Raw genomic sequence first — 12287 nt, 5'->3', positions numbered from 1 at the left:
CACTTACGACAAGCACGGGTTACTAAAGGCACTTTCTATCCCGGATCTTCACGGGACCAGACAATCCTTCTGAATGACAGTGCAACCACGATCTACACGCATGGCCTACGATGATGTGTGTCGGGCAAATGAGTGAGTGTAACCACCCGAACCAAAATAGTAGCCTCGAACAACAAGCATGGGTTACTGCATACAAACCGAACCTGGGTCTTAATTAGAAATAATTTCGTTAGCGCCTCGCTCAGCAATATTGCAGCTAACCTGAGGTGGTCCGTGAGAAGAAGTACGGACCAGTGCCGCTATAGTCGTGCTACCTGTTATCGCTGATGATGGCAAGCACAGGCTAATGCAGGCTACTACTGAAACTGGCCTGCGTCACGTAGGTGAGCTGAAATGAGGTGACACAGAAATGACCATTTTTTGGTTAATGCCTGCACCGCGTGACGGGACTCGTACACCGCAGGGAATTTAAGCGATAATCAATGGACAATTACGACATTAAGGCCTGATTTCGGGTAACCACCTGAACCTAATAGTGGCCTCTAACAACAAGCATGGGTTACTGCCTACGAACCGACCCTGGGTCTTAATTAGAAATAATTTCGTTAGCGCCTCGATCAGCAATATTGCAGCTAACCTGAGGTGGTCCGTGAGAAGAAGTACGGACCAGTGCCGCTATAGTCGTGCTACCTGTTATCGCTGATGATGGCAAGCACAGGCTAATGCAGGCTACTACTGAAACTGGCCTGCGTCACGTAGATGAGCTGAAATGAGATGACCATTTTTTGGTTAATGCCTGCACCGCGTGACGGGACTCGTACACTGCGGGGAATTTAGGCAATAATTAATGGACAATTACGACATTACGGCCTGATTCAGGGCGTGAAAGAAAACTCGCATGCCCTGCCCACTTTCCCACCCAGTTCCCGCACGACATTGGCAACGCACCTGTTGAGTTTGCGCCGCTTAATGTCGATGGCCTGCGGGTTCTGGGCCCCCCTCCATGCTAGCCTAGGCAGCATACATGACCATATGATGGTATTTTTTGGACACCTTAGATGCAGGTAAAGCAAGTCGAGATAAATAGCATCAAAAAGCGGCTTAGATGCAGTAGCGCAGAGGTCATTTGAACCCAAGTGGATGACCACGATTTTTGGCTGCGCCTCCTGTTCGATAACCCTATCGATATAGGTCCGGAACTGGGCCCATCTCATCCCCCCTTTTACCAGCCACTTCCCGCTGATTGGAAATTGCTGACCTGTCTCTGTATGGTGAAGCAGCCGGGCCAGGTAGCTAGACCCGATGAACCAGGCTGCATCTGAAACTCGTGGAGATAGTTGTAGGATTTTGCATAACATTTGGCCCTAACACATTTAAAGATCATAGGATGGATGGTATGCGGATGTATGTCCGGTAAGCCGCCGACTTCCAACGCCCCAGTTCCTGGATCTGTTGTGAACTGACGCCCTGTAATGCTACTGTGGTGGCTTCCCCTATGCGAAATGAATGTGACGAGTACAAACTAGGGTTAATGGGCTCCGGGATTGACGCCAAAGCCTTTTTGAGCACCGCCTGAAACTGAAATTTTGTTAGTGGGGAGCTATCAAAATGAGTGAAAAAATACCCCGTACCAGTAGGTCTGATGCAGCGGAAACGCTGCACTGCTGCGACAGGACATAATGGGGAGTTCGGCAATGCCTGGATGGTGATGTATGCTCCCAGACCATCCTGATCTGTTTTGGAGCTCCGCAAATGTACCTGTATGGCTGATAAATCACCTGCGACAGTTATATCTGAAAACAGGCAAGCTCTGTTAGTGCTGTCCTTTGCTGAGGTTGCTACCAGCTCACCGACTCTGAAAAATCCAAAGAAAGTCAACAAATATGCAGCGGCAAACAGCGCTGCCTCGTAGGACTGGCTGCAGACCAAAGGCAAGGCACGAATGATCTCTGCAAGAAGGTGAGTCGTTATTGGTTGTCGGGTGTCCTGTCGATGAGACAATCTAGACATACCTGAAAGAGCTTTCTGAACAAGGAAGTGGTGTGACACATCGCACATATTATGCAATTTGTGGAGTGCTGCCAGCCCCGATACGTATGACCTGGCTGTGGCAGGCGACCTACCTGACACCGATAAATAAGCAATAAACTGTAGCCATTGGTCCAGCGGTATAGGCCAAAGAGACGGTAAACCAAATGCAGCGCGGAATTGTTCAAACGCTGTTTTGCCCGCCTGATAAGTGCGCCATGTACTTGGTGCCAATGATGAAGTGATGAGACGGTTAACCTCAGACATCAGATGTCCCACATGTCGTCGGGAGTGGGGGGTTGGTACCTTGTCCGCGTGAGGCGCTGCTGACCTGAATCGTGCCCACTGAAATCTCGAAAGAGAATCTGCTATAATGTTAGCGTGGGTGTCAATATATTTCGCTTTGAACAGAATGTTGTGTCTGAGACATAAAAGCACCAAGCATCTAAGCAGTGACATGACCCGTGGAGGCTTTGCTGTCTGACGGTTTATTATGTGGACCACAGCCTGATTAAAAGAACATTATCCGGTTGTCGGAGAGAACAGAGCCCCACAACTTGATGGCGAGAACGATAGGGAAAAGTTCAAGCATGGTTAAATCCTTCAGCCATCCCTTTTCATGCCACTGTGCTGGCCAGCGACCATTAGTCCAATGGCCCTGAAAGTAAGCACCGAATCCCTGGCTGCTGGCTGCATCTGTAAAGAGTTGTGCCTCCTGCGAGTTTGACCATCGAGGGTGCAAGAATAAAGTGGTGCCATTATGACTAGCAAGAAATTGAAGCCATACTTTTAAGTCTGCCCGGATACCCTGTGTAATTCTGATTCTATGGTGCGGCTGAGAACACCCTTTTTTGAGCATCGATGAGGCGCCGAATAAATGGCCGTCCCATGGGTATAGCCTTACAAACAAAGTTGAGTTTACCAACAATTGATTGTAAGTTGCGCAATGTCACTTTTTTGTTGTGTGCTGTCAATATGTGATTGAGCTGTTGTGTCAGCTGTTCTACCTTATCCCGTGGCAGCCTAATTTCGCCTTTGGCTGTATCGATGGTTAAGCCCAAATATGTTAAGCATGTTGAAGGGTGAACTGTTTTGTCCGAGGCCACTGGAATGCCCAAGTGATTGAATAGCTGCAATGATGATGTGAGTAAATGCTCACAATTTTGGCTGGTTTGGTCAGCCAGGATGAAATCGTCAAGGTAGTGGCTAACATTGTTGCTGCTGGTGTCTTTCCTAATAGCCCATTCCAAAAAGGTACTAAATTTTTCAAAAAGAGCACAAGAAATTGCGCAACCAAAAGGGAGGCATTTGTCAATGTAGAATTGGTGTTGAAAGTGCATGCCAAGGAGAAAGAATTGACTAGGTGATACAGGTAGAAGCCGAAAGGCTGATTTTATGTCAAATTTGGCCATGTATGCATTTTTACCTAAGGCTTGTACCATGGCGACTGCCTGGTCGAAGCTGTTATACTGGACTGTGCAGAATTCTTGTGGAATGAAATCATTGACTGACTGGCCTGATGGATAAGATAGGTGATGAATGAGGCGGAAGGCAGCCTCTGTGTTTAATGTGGATTGTGTTTTCTTGGGAACCAGGCCAAGTGGGGAAACTATAAGGGTCTGTAGAGGGGGTGACGAGAATGGTCCAGCAATACGACCTGCTTCTATTTCCTTTGTCAGCTTATGCAAGATGATATGAGGATTAGCGTTAGCAGAAGATAAATTTCTTGCATCCCGTGGACCGGGTGGGCCTGTATATTGTAAACTGAAGCCTTGGTTAAAACCTTCCTGAAGTATAGTACTGTCATTTGAATTAATGTGTTGATAAGAAATTAGCCATGGGGTGAGGTTGCAGACTTTGATTGGTGAGGGTGCTAGATCAAGATTGGCGTGTGTTGCTGATGGGGTTATTGTTAGCATGCGCTGGAAATGTGCCATGTTTGGGCCTAGAGCCTTTATGCTGAAAGCAGCTACTGGCTCCGTGTCCCCTGCTGTCGCATGACTGGCACTTGTGCACATAGTTGCAGTTCTGCCTTCGGCAACCCTGCTTGTTGGGGTGGCAGCAATTGGCGCAGGTCTACAAATTCCCCTTATATATTTTGTCCCGTATAGACGCTCTAACATGGGAGCCAAGGTGCTCGGTTTGCACATGGAGCTGCTGGTAGCCGGCGTTGGGGGAAAGAAACGCTGCTGGAGTGAATCGGGGTAGCCAGTGGGCTGGACAGTTGGCTGTAGATCTAGGTTAGGGCTCAGAGAGTGAACACGTGCATGTGCGGGATATGGAGCGCGTGGGGAGGGAGGTGAAACATCAGGGAGTAACACACCCGGCTGAATAAGTATACTATTGGCGGCATTAGTAAGCGACCTACCTGTCTCTGTATCATCCCGGCTGGTCCCTGGAGCTGGCGCTGTGCTGACTGTCAGCGGCACCCTGGGGGTGTTGTCACCTCGCAAATCCCGCGAAGCGCTCAAGCGAGCCGCTTTCGCTCTCCCCGACACAAGACGGTGATTCAGAGCTGATTTGCGCTTTGGAGGCATATCCAATTAGATGAGGGTCGAACTTCTGTAGAGCGGTGAAAAAACGGACTTTTTATGCAGCAGGTAGCCTGAACATGTGAAGTGCTATTAAAAAGCGTGACGTAATGCCGGCGGATATTACGTGTCTCTAAGCTTAGCTGCACGTGAGGCAAGTTGGTGACGTAAGCGGAAGTGAATCCAAGCGCGGGAATAAGATGGTGGACGAAATCAAAACAATGGAGAGGTTAGAAATTGGAACGAAACGGTAACGCAGCCCATAACACCATTTAGCTAAATATTGCTAAATGTCATTAAATGACGTTATCCCGTCACTGCGCCATTCTAGTGTGCCCCCTCGTAATCGAACCATTTTACATTACGTCACAATGTAAGCGACGTCACGATGCATGTCAGTTGTCATCGCCTCGTACGGCCTCCTACAGTAAACTACTCCGTTGCATCACGTTTCTTGGTTTGCAGTTGCTTCACGCAGCTAACATCACTGGTGGACACATTACGTTTATGTTTTACGACGGTTAAAATGTGTCAATTCGACTCACAAGTTTTCAGCGACACGGTAACGTTCGCAATGTTTACATTCCCACAATGCAATCATGGAATGTCGCTTGACTACTCAGCTTCATCTGGCTGTACTGATCTAAACTTACGTTGGTAGAAGAAATGCGACGTTCATATTGCCCCATATGGTTTACGTTAATGACAGATGTAATTAAAATAATTCAGAGAAGATATTTAAATCGAACGTAAACCGTCATCAAACTGTTGTCATTTGTTTTTTCTGGTAAAGTTGGTCTTGACGTAGAGGGGCAGACACATCAATAGAACAGCACGCCAGTTAGCCCTGTGCGAGGATTCTTAATTTAGGTCACCGACACCGTCGTTTGTTTTCTGCCTTAAATTAATCGTAATTATCCTTAGAAAGTATTAAATTTGGCATCTTAGAAAAGAAATACAGTTCGCTCTACCACCATGTATAGTGTAATAAACCACACTTTCGCCCTGAACTATTATAGTTAAAGTACACATATTATAACGTATTAATAATATAATAACGTTAAGGCACTCGGACGCAAGCGTCCTCGTACTTTAACTATAATAGTTCAGGGCGAAAGTGTGCTTTATTACACTATACATGGTGGTAGAGCGAACTGTATTTCTTAAATATATGTAACAAATGGTGTATTTGGGGTTACACTTTCTTAGTAAAGTACAGATTCCAGTATATCTTCTTTATTTTGATTCCCTTATGGGTTTTGAACCCAGGCTTTAGTCAAGTGTCCAAAACAGATGTATACATGTACATATTTAGTAGTGATTCATCACTAATTAGAGAATGTTAGCCATTCTTGCATTTTTTAAAGTTTAAGTTGAAGAACAGAAACTCTATACTAGTCATAGCTCCAGATACTGGACACAGGATGATGATTCTTGTTTGTTGTGCCATAGGTTTAGTGCTGTGTGATGGAAGCAAGGATGTTAATAGACTGTAGTTTCGACAATTTTGATCATAGTGACACCAGTGGCTTCCTTGAGTTATGTCCCTTCTTTGTACGTCGAATTGACAATCAGATTCCACCTTTCATATAAAGTTTTGGGGGCTCCATAATGGGTTTGTTGATCACATGAACCAATCAGATCTCAACATTCTGACATTGAGAGAACTGTTTTTTCCATTTAAAGAGGGCCAAAAGGGCATTTACCCTTCCTTGTCCAGGATTGTTAAAAACATTTGGACCAGAAATACCTGTTTTGTATCTTGGAGATTTACTGATGTTATACTTTGCTCAGTTCTGAATCATAATCATATAAAGAAACATTTCTATATTTGTTATCATCAACATTTCCTTCCCAAAATCAGATGTCAGAGTTTTGTTGTCAGTTAAGTTTCATTTTCACCGTGATCCTGGTTAAAATTGATTTTCAGTAACCCATGCTTGTCGTAAGAGGCCACGAACGGGATCGGGTGGTCAGGCTTGCTGACTTGGTGGACACGTCATCGTATCCTAATTGCATAGATCGATGCTTATGCTGTTGATCACTGGATTGTCTGGTCCAGACTCGATTATTTACAGACCGCCGCCATATAGCTGGAATATTGCTGAGTGCGGCATAAAACTACCGTATATTACCGTAGATAAGCTGACCCCCTAACTTGACCCTTAAAATCAGTGTCACAACTCACTCAGGTTGAGACTAAGTCCATTGATATGTAGAACATGTCTCTGATCTTTAATGCGTGTTGTAAGAGGGAAATGAAATGTTGAATGGATGGTCACAATGGCTGGCAAGCATCTAGAAACTGCAGTGTATGTGGACTCAGTTATGTTTCATGATTAACTCAGCTGTAATTCACAGGCTTGTATACACTACATTTCTCAATCACATTAGGCAGATAGTCATTGTACTGACTGACTGGACCACTGTGTCACAAAATCTACCAATTGTCAGGTCCATAGCTGATTGTTTGCAGGCTGCTGTTAGACTGAGTGATTGTTAGACAACAAGCAAACAAACACTTACACAGAAAGACAACTCAATAGATATGCAGTTATTAAAACATACGTATCTGCATTACTGGACCATGTTCATAGAACTGTCTAGAACACTTCAAAGGAGCTGCTTTTTCTTTGCTTTCATGTTTAAGCATAATCTGTAATTCTCCGTAAAGCATGACAGTATATTGTTTGACTGACTGACTGACTGAGTTTGGGTTTACGCCGCTTTTAGCAATATTCCAACAACATCACGGCGGGGGACACCAGAAATGGGCTTCACACATTGTACCCATGTGGGGATTCGAACCCGGGTCTTCGGCGTGACGAGCCAACGCTTTAACCACTAGGCTACCCCACCGCCCCGTATATTGTTTGAGGGGTATGTTGGTTGTCTGTTTCATTCATTCAGATGTCATCACCTTGATGTTGATGACAGAACACAGCTACCAGGTGTTACAAGCCATCCTTATACTGCATCTCTGTGATCTTGCATAATGCATTGTTCCCTGTTGTTATCTTGAGCAATAAAGTAATAAAACTGTGAGTTGTTTTCTATTACATCAGCCTGGCATTTATGTTGCCTGTTCCACAATGGGGGATCTTGCACCAAGTAGGTCTGTTACTCTTTAATAGTGAAACTGAAATAAAGCTGATATTTATTAGAAAGAGTACCTGGATTTATGCAGTTTTGAACAGTATTGACATATTATGTCAGTGTGACTTGAGGTGGGTGTCCTGGAAACTTGGAGCTAGAGCTTTAACATTAGGCAAGTGAGTTTGTTCATGAATTGCCTCAGTACACCCAGTAGTGAATGGGTACCTGGTGGGATAGGTCATATGACCTAGTGCCTCACAGGCAAGCTTGGATTATCTGGGTTAATACTGCAGCAGCGCTTAGCATTTACAAGTGTGTGGAAACAGGAGCTTTAAAAATGGATATTATTATTATATCAAGGATTTAAGTTGGATGAATCTGGTCTTTTCAACTAATGTCGAATCACACACATAACAAAGACAACTTTGCACAGCAAGTTTTAGCACCTTAGCCCATGTTTGCCCAAACCATGTGGATTGCTGATTATGAAATGCAAACCCACAATCAGTGTGGATTCAGCAAAGTGTGGTATCATACATGCTATCAAAAGATCTCATATTTTCTGATCATGCAACTTTTCCTGAACTGGGTTGCAAATTCGATAGCTTGTTGGTAATGTTGAACTTACAGTTAGGCAATAGACTGGTTTCATATTCAATTTTGAACAACTTCCTTGTATAATTGACGATGAAATGGGAATCTCAGCTGGGATTAAGCAGAACAATATTTCAACAAAGCCAGCCTTATGTATGAATCAAAATGAAGATCTCTATATTTTAACTGGATTTTCTTCATAGAATCTGTTGAAGATCATAATTAGGACAAATCTGGTCTTTAGTAAACCATGTTCTAAGAGTCGCAGCTGCGCACTAACGAGATTGGGTGGTCAGGCTCGCTGACATGGCTGTCACATGTTGTATCACAATTGCGTAGATCGATGCCCATGCTGTTGATTACTGGATAGTCTGGTCCAGACTCGATTATTTACAAATCACCGCCATATAACTGGAATATTGCCAAGTGCGGCGTAAATCTAAACTCACTCACTTTCTTCATAGAGTATTTTACAAGGGTATTGTTAGATTTCTTAACTCCAGGCTTTGCTCAATACAAATGTTCAACTTGCATTAGAATCATCTGAGACTAGCTCTTGGCTGCTTGTGCCACATTACAATCTAGAAAAAACAACACACATTCCCCAATCCTCCGTTATCATAAATACCACCTGTAAAGATCCTGGTTAGAATTGGTCTTCAGCAATACATGCTTGCAAGAACTGTCTACCGTGTTAATGCATGTCAACGTATCCCTATTGTGTGGATAGCTGATGTCAATTACCGGATTGTCTGGTCCAGATATACTTACAGATCGCTGTCATATAGCTGGATAATTGAGTAGTTTAATACAAACAAAACCATAAATATCCTGGACCCATTCAGTATAATGGCTTTGTTTTAGTTCTGATTTGACATAATTCCCTGAAAGATCAAACACCAATAATTCTCATGAGCAAGAGTGAGTGAGTGTAATTTTACTCCGGTTATAGCAGTATTCAAGCAATATCATGGCCAGGACACCAGAAATGGGCTTCACACATTGTACCCATGTGGAGAATTGAACCCGGGTCTTTGGTGTGACAAGCGACCGCTTTAACCACTAGGCTACCTCTCATGAGCAAGAGTAGTTCTGTACACAAGTGATTGAATAAGCAGCACTGGTGAATGGGTCTACAGTAGTAATCATAATATATTGGAAATAAATAGGCTTGCCCTCATATCGCCTACACCTCATTTCACAATGGACTGAAGAAGAGAATGCCCCGGTCACATCCCAACATTTACCAGTTCGTCAAGGAAATCAAGAAGATTGAGACAGCAGATAAACGACGGTACAGACGACCGACAGGTCTTGGTGCTGTGAAACGTCGTGCCCGTATTGACAGGGACAGAGATGCACGAATTGAGAGACTAAAGCTACACCTGGCAACTGGACGAAAAACAGTGATGCAGTTTCTAGATGCAGTTGGACATTTAGTGAAATTACACTAATTGTTCTGTGACTGATGATTATGATGATGGTGGTGTTTGTGATTAACTTATGTGACTGATCATTGTGATGATAATGGTATTTTAACTTGTTGAATATATGACCTATTAAAGTATAAATCATCATTGCAAGAGTATATTTTCATTAATGGAAGAATGCCACATTAGTGGAAGAGTCTACTTTTCTAAAGGTATAACAGCATTTATGTGATGTGCAGTCAACCCTAAACTTGTTTTGATAATGGTGTAGGCGAAATGAGGTCAGGCCAATAAATACACTGTATAGGTGAGGATGCATCAGACAGTGTGGAACACTTCTTTCCGGTGCACACCTGTCTCTGTTCTGGTGAGTGAGCGAGTTTAGTTTTACACTGCTTTTTAGCAATATTCCAGTAATATCATGGTGGGGGACACCAGAAATGGGCTTCACACATTGTACCCATGTGGGGAATCAAACTTGGGTCTTCAGTGTGATGATCAAATGCTTTAACCACTCGGCCACTCTGTTCTGAAATCAATGTTTACAATGCAAACCACTGGAACAAAGTCTTCAAACTTTGTACAAAAACAAAACCAGAACACCATAATGTATTTCAAACTTTAATCCAGAAATGTGACAAATGCTCAGAGACTTGCTGTATATTAACAAATGAATGGACCAATCAAGTGCTGGTCAGTTTTATGAGAGAGGTCACTGAATACCCATACTAACTTGATGAACAAGGTAAAAACTATACAGTGCAGGTTGTCATTACTATACAGAAAGGGGGTGGGGGCATACTGGGTATATCTTACAATGTGAATCATAACATCTGTCTGCAATACATGATGTGAAATAAATCTGTAGCCACCGCGCAATACACAACATATCTTAACACTGGTGTATAAGGTACATCGGGACTGGAAACGTCACTCTTCCATGTACAACATTGCTTGGAAATATATGGTGTATCCAACAATGTATTTCAAACATAAACATGCTAGATTGTACATGTGTAGTCATACATACTTGTAGTTTTCAACACATCACATTTTGCACACACGTGCCTTCAACAGGCTGAACAGGGCCATAAGAAAAATATACGTGACTTAATGCTTTTATTTTTGTAAGACTATGTTAAGGCATAGAACCAACAACAAATACAGCTATTGTCATGACTATGGCCCTGGATTTGTGATCTAGTAATGGCACAATAATGTTTAGCTCACAAAATTCTGTGCAAACTGCAAAGACCACATTTTACGTTGCTCAAGATTGATCCCAGATCCGAACCTTACTGAGAGTCTATAATAGATAACAGCCTTAAATACAATAACCATGGCTTCCTGTGCAATGGTTGTCACCCATTTACTTGGTACTGGTTCGTTCAGCCTCCTATATTCCGAGCTGCATGAAGATCTTTCACCATGTAGCAACACATTGTGAACACAATAAATTAGCGACATCAAAAACTTTGGACCATTGTTGGAAGAGATTTGCACATACAGCTTATTTACCTGCTTCTTTTTCCAAGATTCAACACTAGAATTATTTCAATTATTCAAAAGTAATACCTATCTTCAGTGAGACATTTTCTGCACAAGAATTGTCTTTTTACGCAGACTTAAGTGAATATCTTACTACATGCACAGTCCTAAGTTATTAATTAATGCGAGTACTTATGTATGATTTATTTAAAAATTCTATAGTCAAAAATGCAAATCTTTTTCTGATGGTGGACCTTGTACTGCAGAACAAAGCAATGTGGTCCTTGTCCAATAAACAAAGACAGTACAAGACTTGGGGCTGTCCAAAATGCACCATTTAGTAACATTACCATAATCATATACAGTATTAAATGATTAGCACATTAAATACACAAGCATCATAGTTGTGAAAAATATATTACACACACATTTCGCCAGCACCCGGCTAGGCTAGAAGAATATTCACAGACATTGAAACTAATGATCTATTGTGCACTGTTCTAATATCAGTGCGTTGGCTTCAGCTCAAACATACAACTCCCATCTTTACATACATATATATTCCATGGGATTCCATAAACATGATCAATGTTGAGGCGCACATGTTGAAATAAATAGCTTGATCCACTCGTCCTTATCAAATATATAAAGACTGACATAAAACCTGATATAGTCCTGGTTGCCATACTGATTAAATCACACGAGTTTTTTAAAACCTTTTTCTTGCGGGAATGACGCATTTTATTCTTTTAGTGAAATTGAGCTATTCTGGAATGACCATTAGGATGTTACAGAGAAAGTGGTGATACATTGCTATACATGGCCATTAGCCTTAAGAGGCAGGTTTGGACAAAAGAAGTCTTATAATTTATTTACTGTGGTCCTTTTCTATGTAAACAGTTTATTTAATCATAGTCCTGCTGAACTTTAATGATTACAGTATTACATTTGTCTGCAGGTTACATGGGATGGATGAAAATAAGGGGAAAAGCATAATGGACTGCTTTGAACAACATTTCACCGAGCTGTGTCAGCATTAGGAGGGAAGTCAAAATTGGGCTTGTCATTGAAATTCATACCCTTCCTATGGTGTCACAAGCCCATGATAACTGGGATGATT

This window comes from Haliotis rubra, unplaced genomic scaffold (genome assembly GCF_003918875.1).
Source record: "Haliotis rubra isolate DU_JTF1 unplaced genomic scaffold, ASM391887v1 Scf113, whole genome shotgun sequence".
NCBI lineage: Eukaryota > Metazoa > Mollusca > Gastropoda > Lepetellida > Haliotidae > Haliotis > Haliotis rubra.
The sequence above is the reverse complement of the archived record's forward strand: the minus strand, read 5'-3'. Positions refer to the sequence as shown.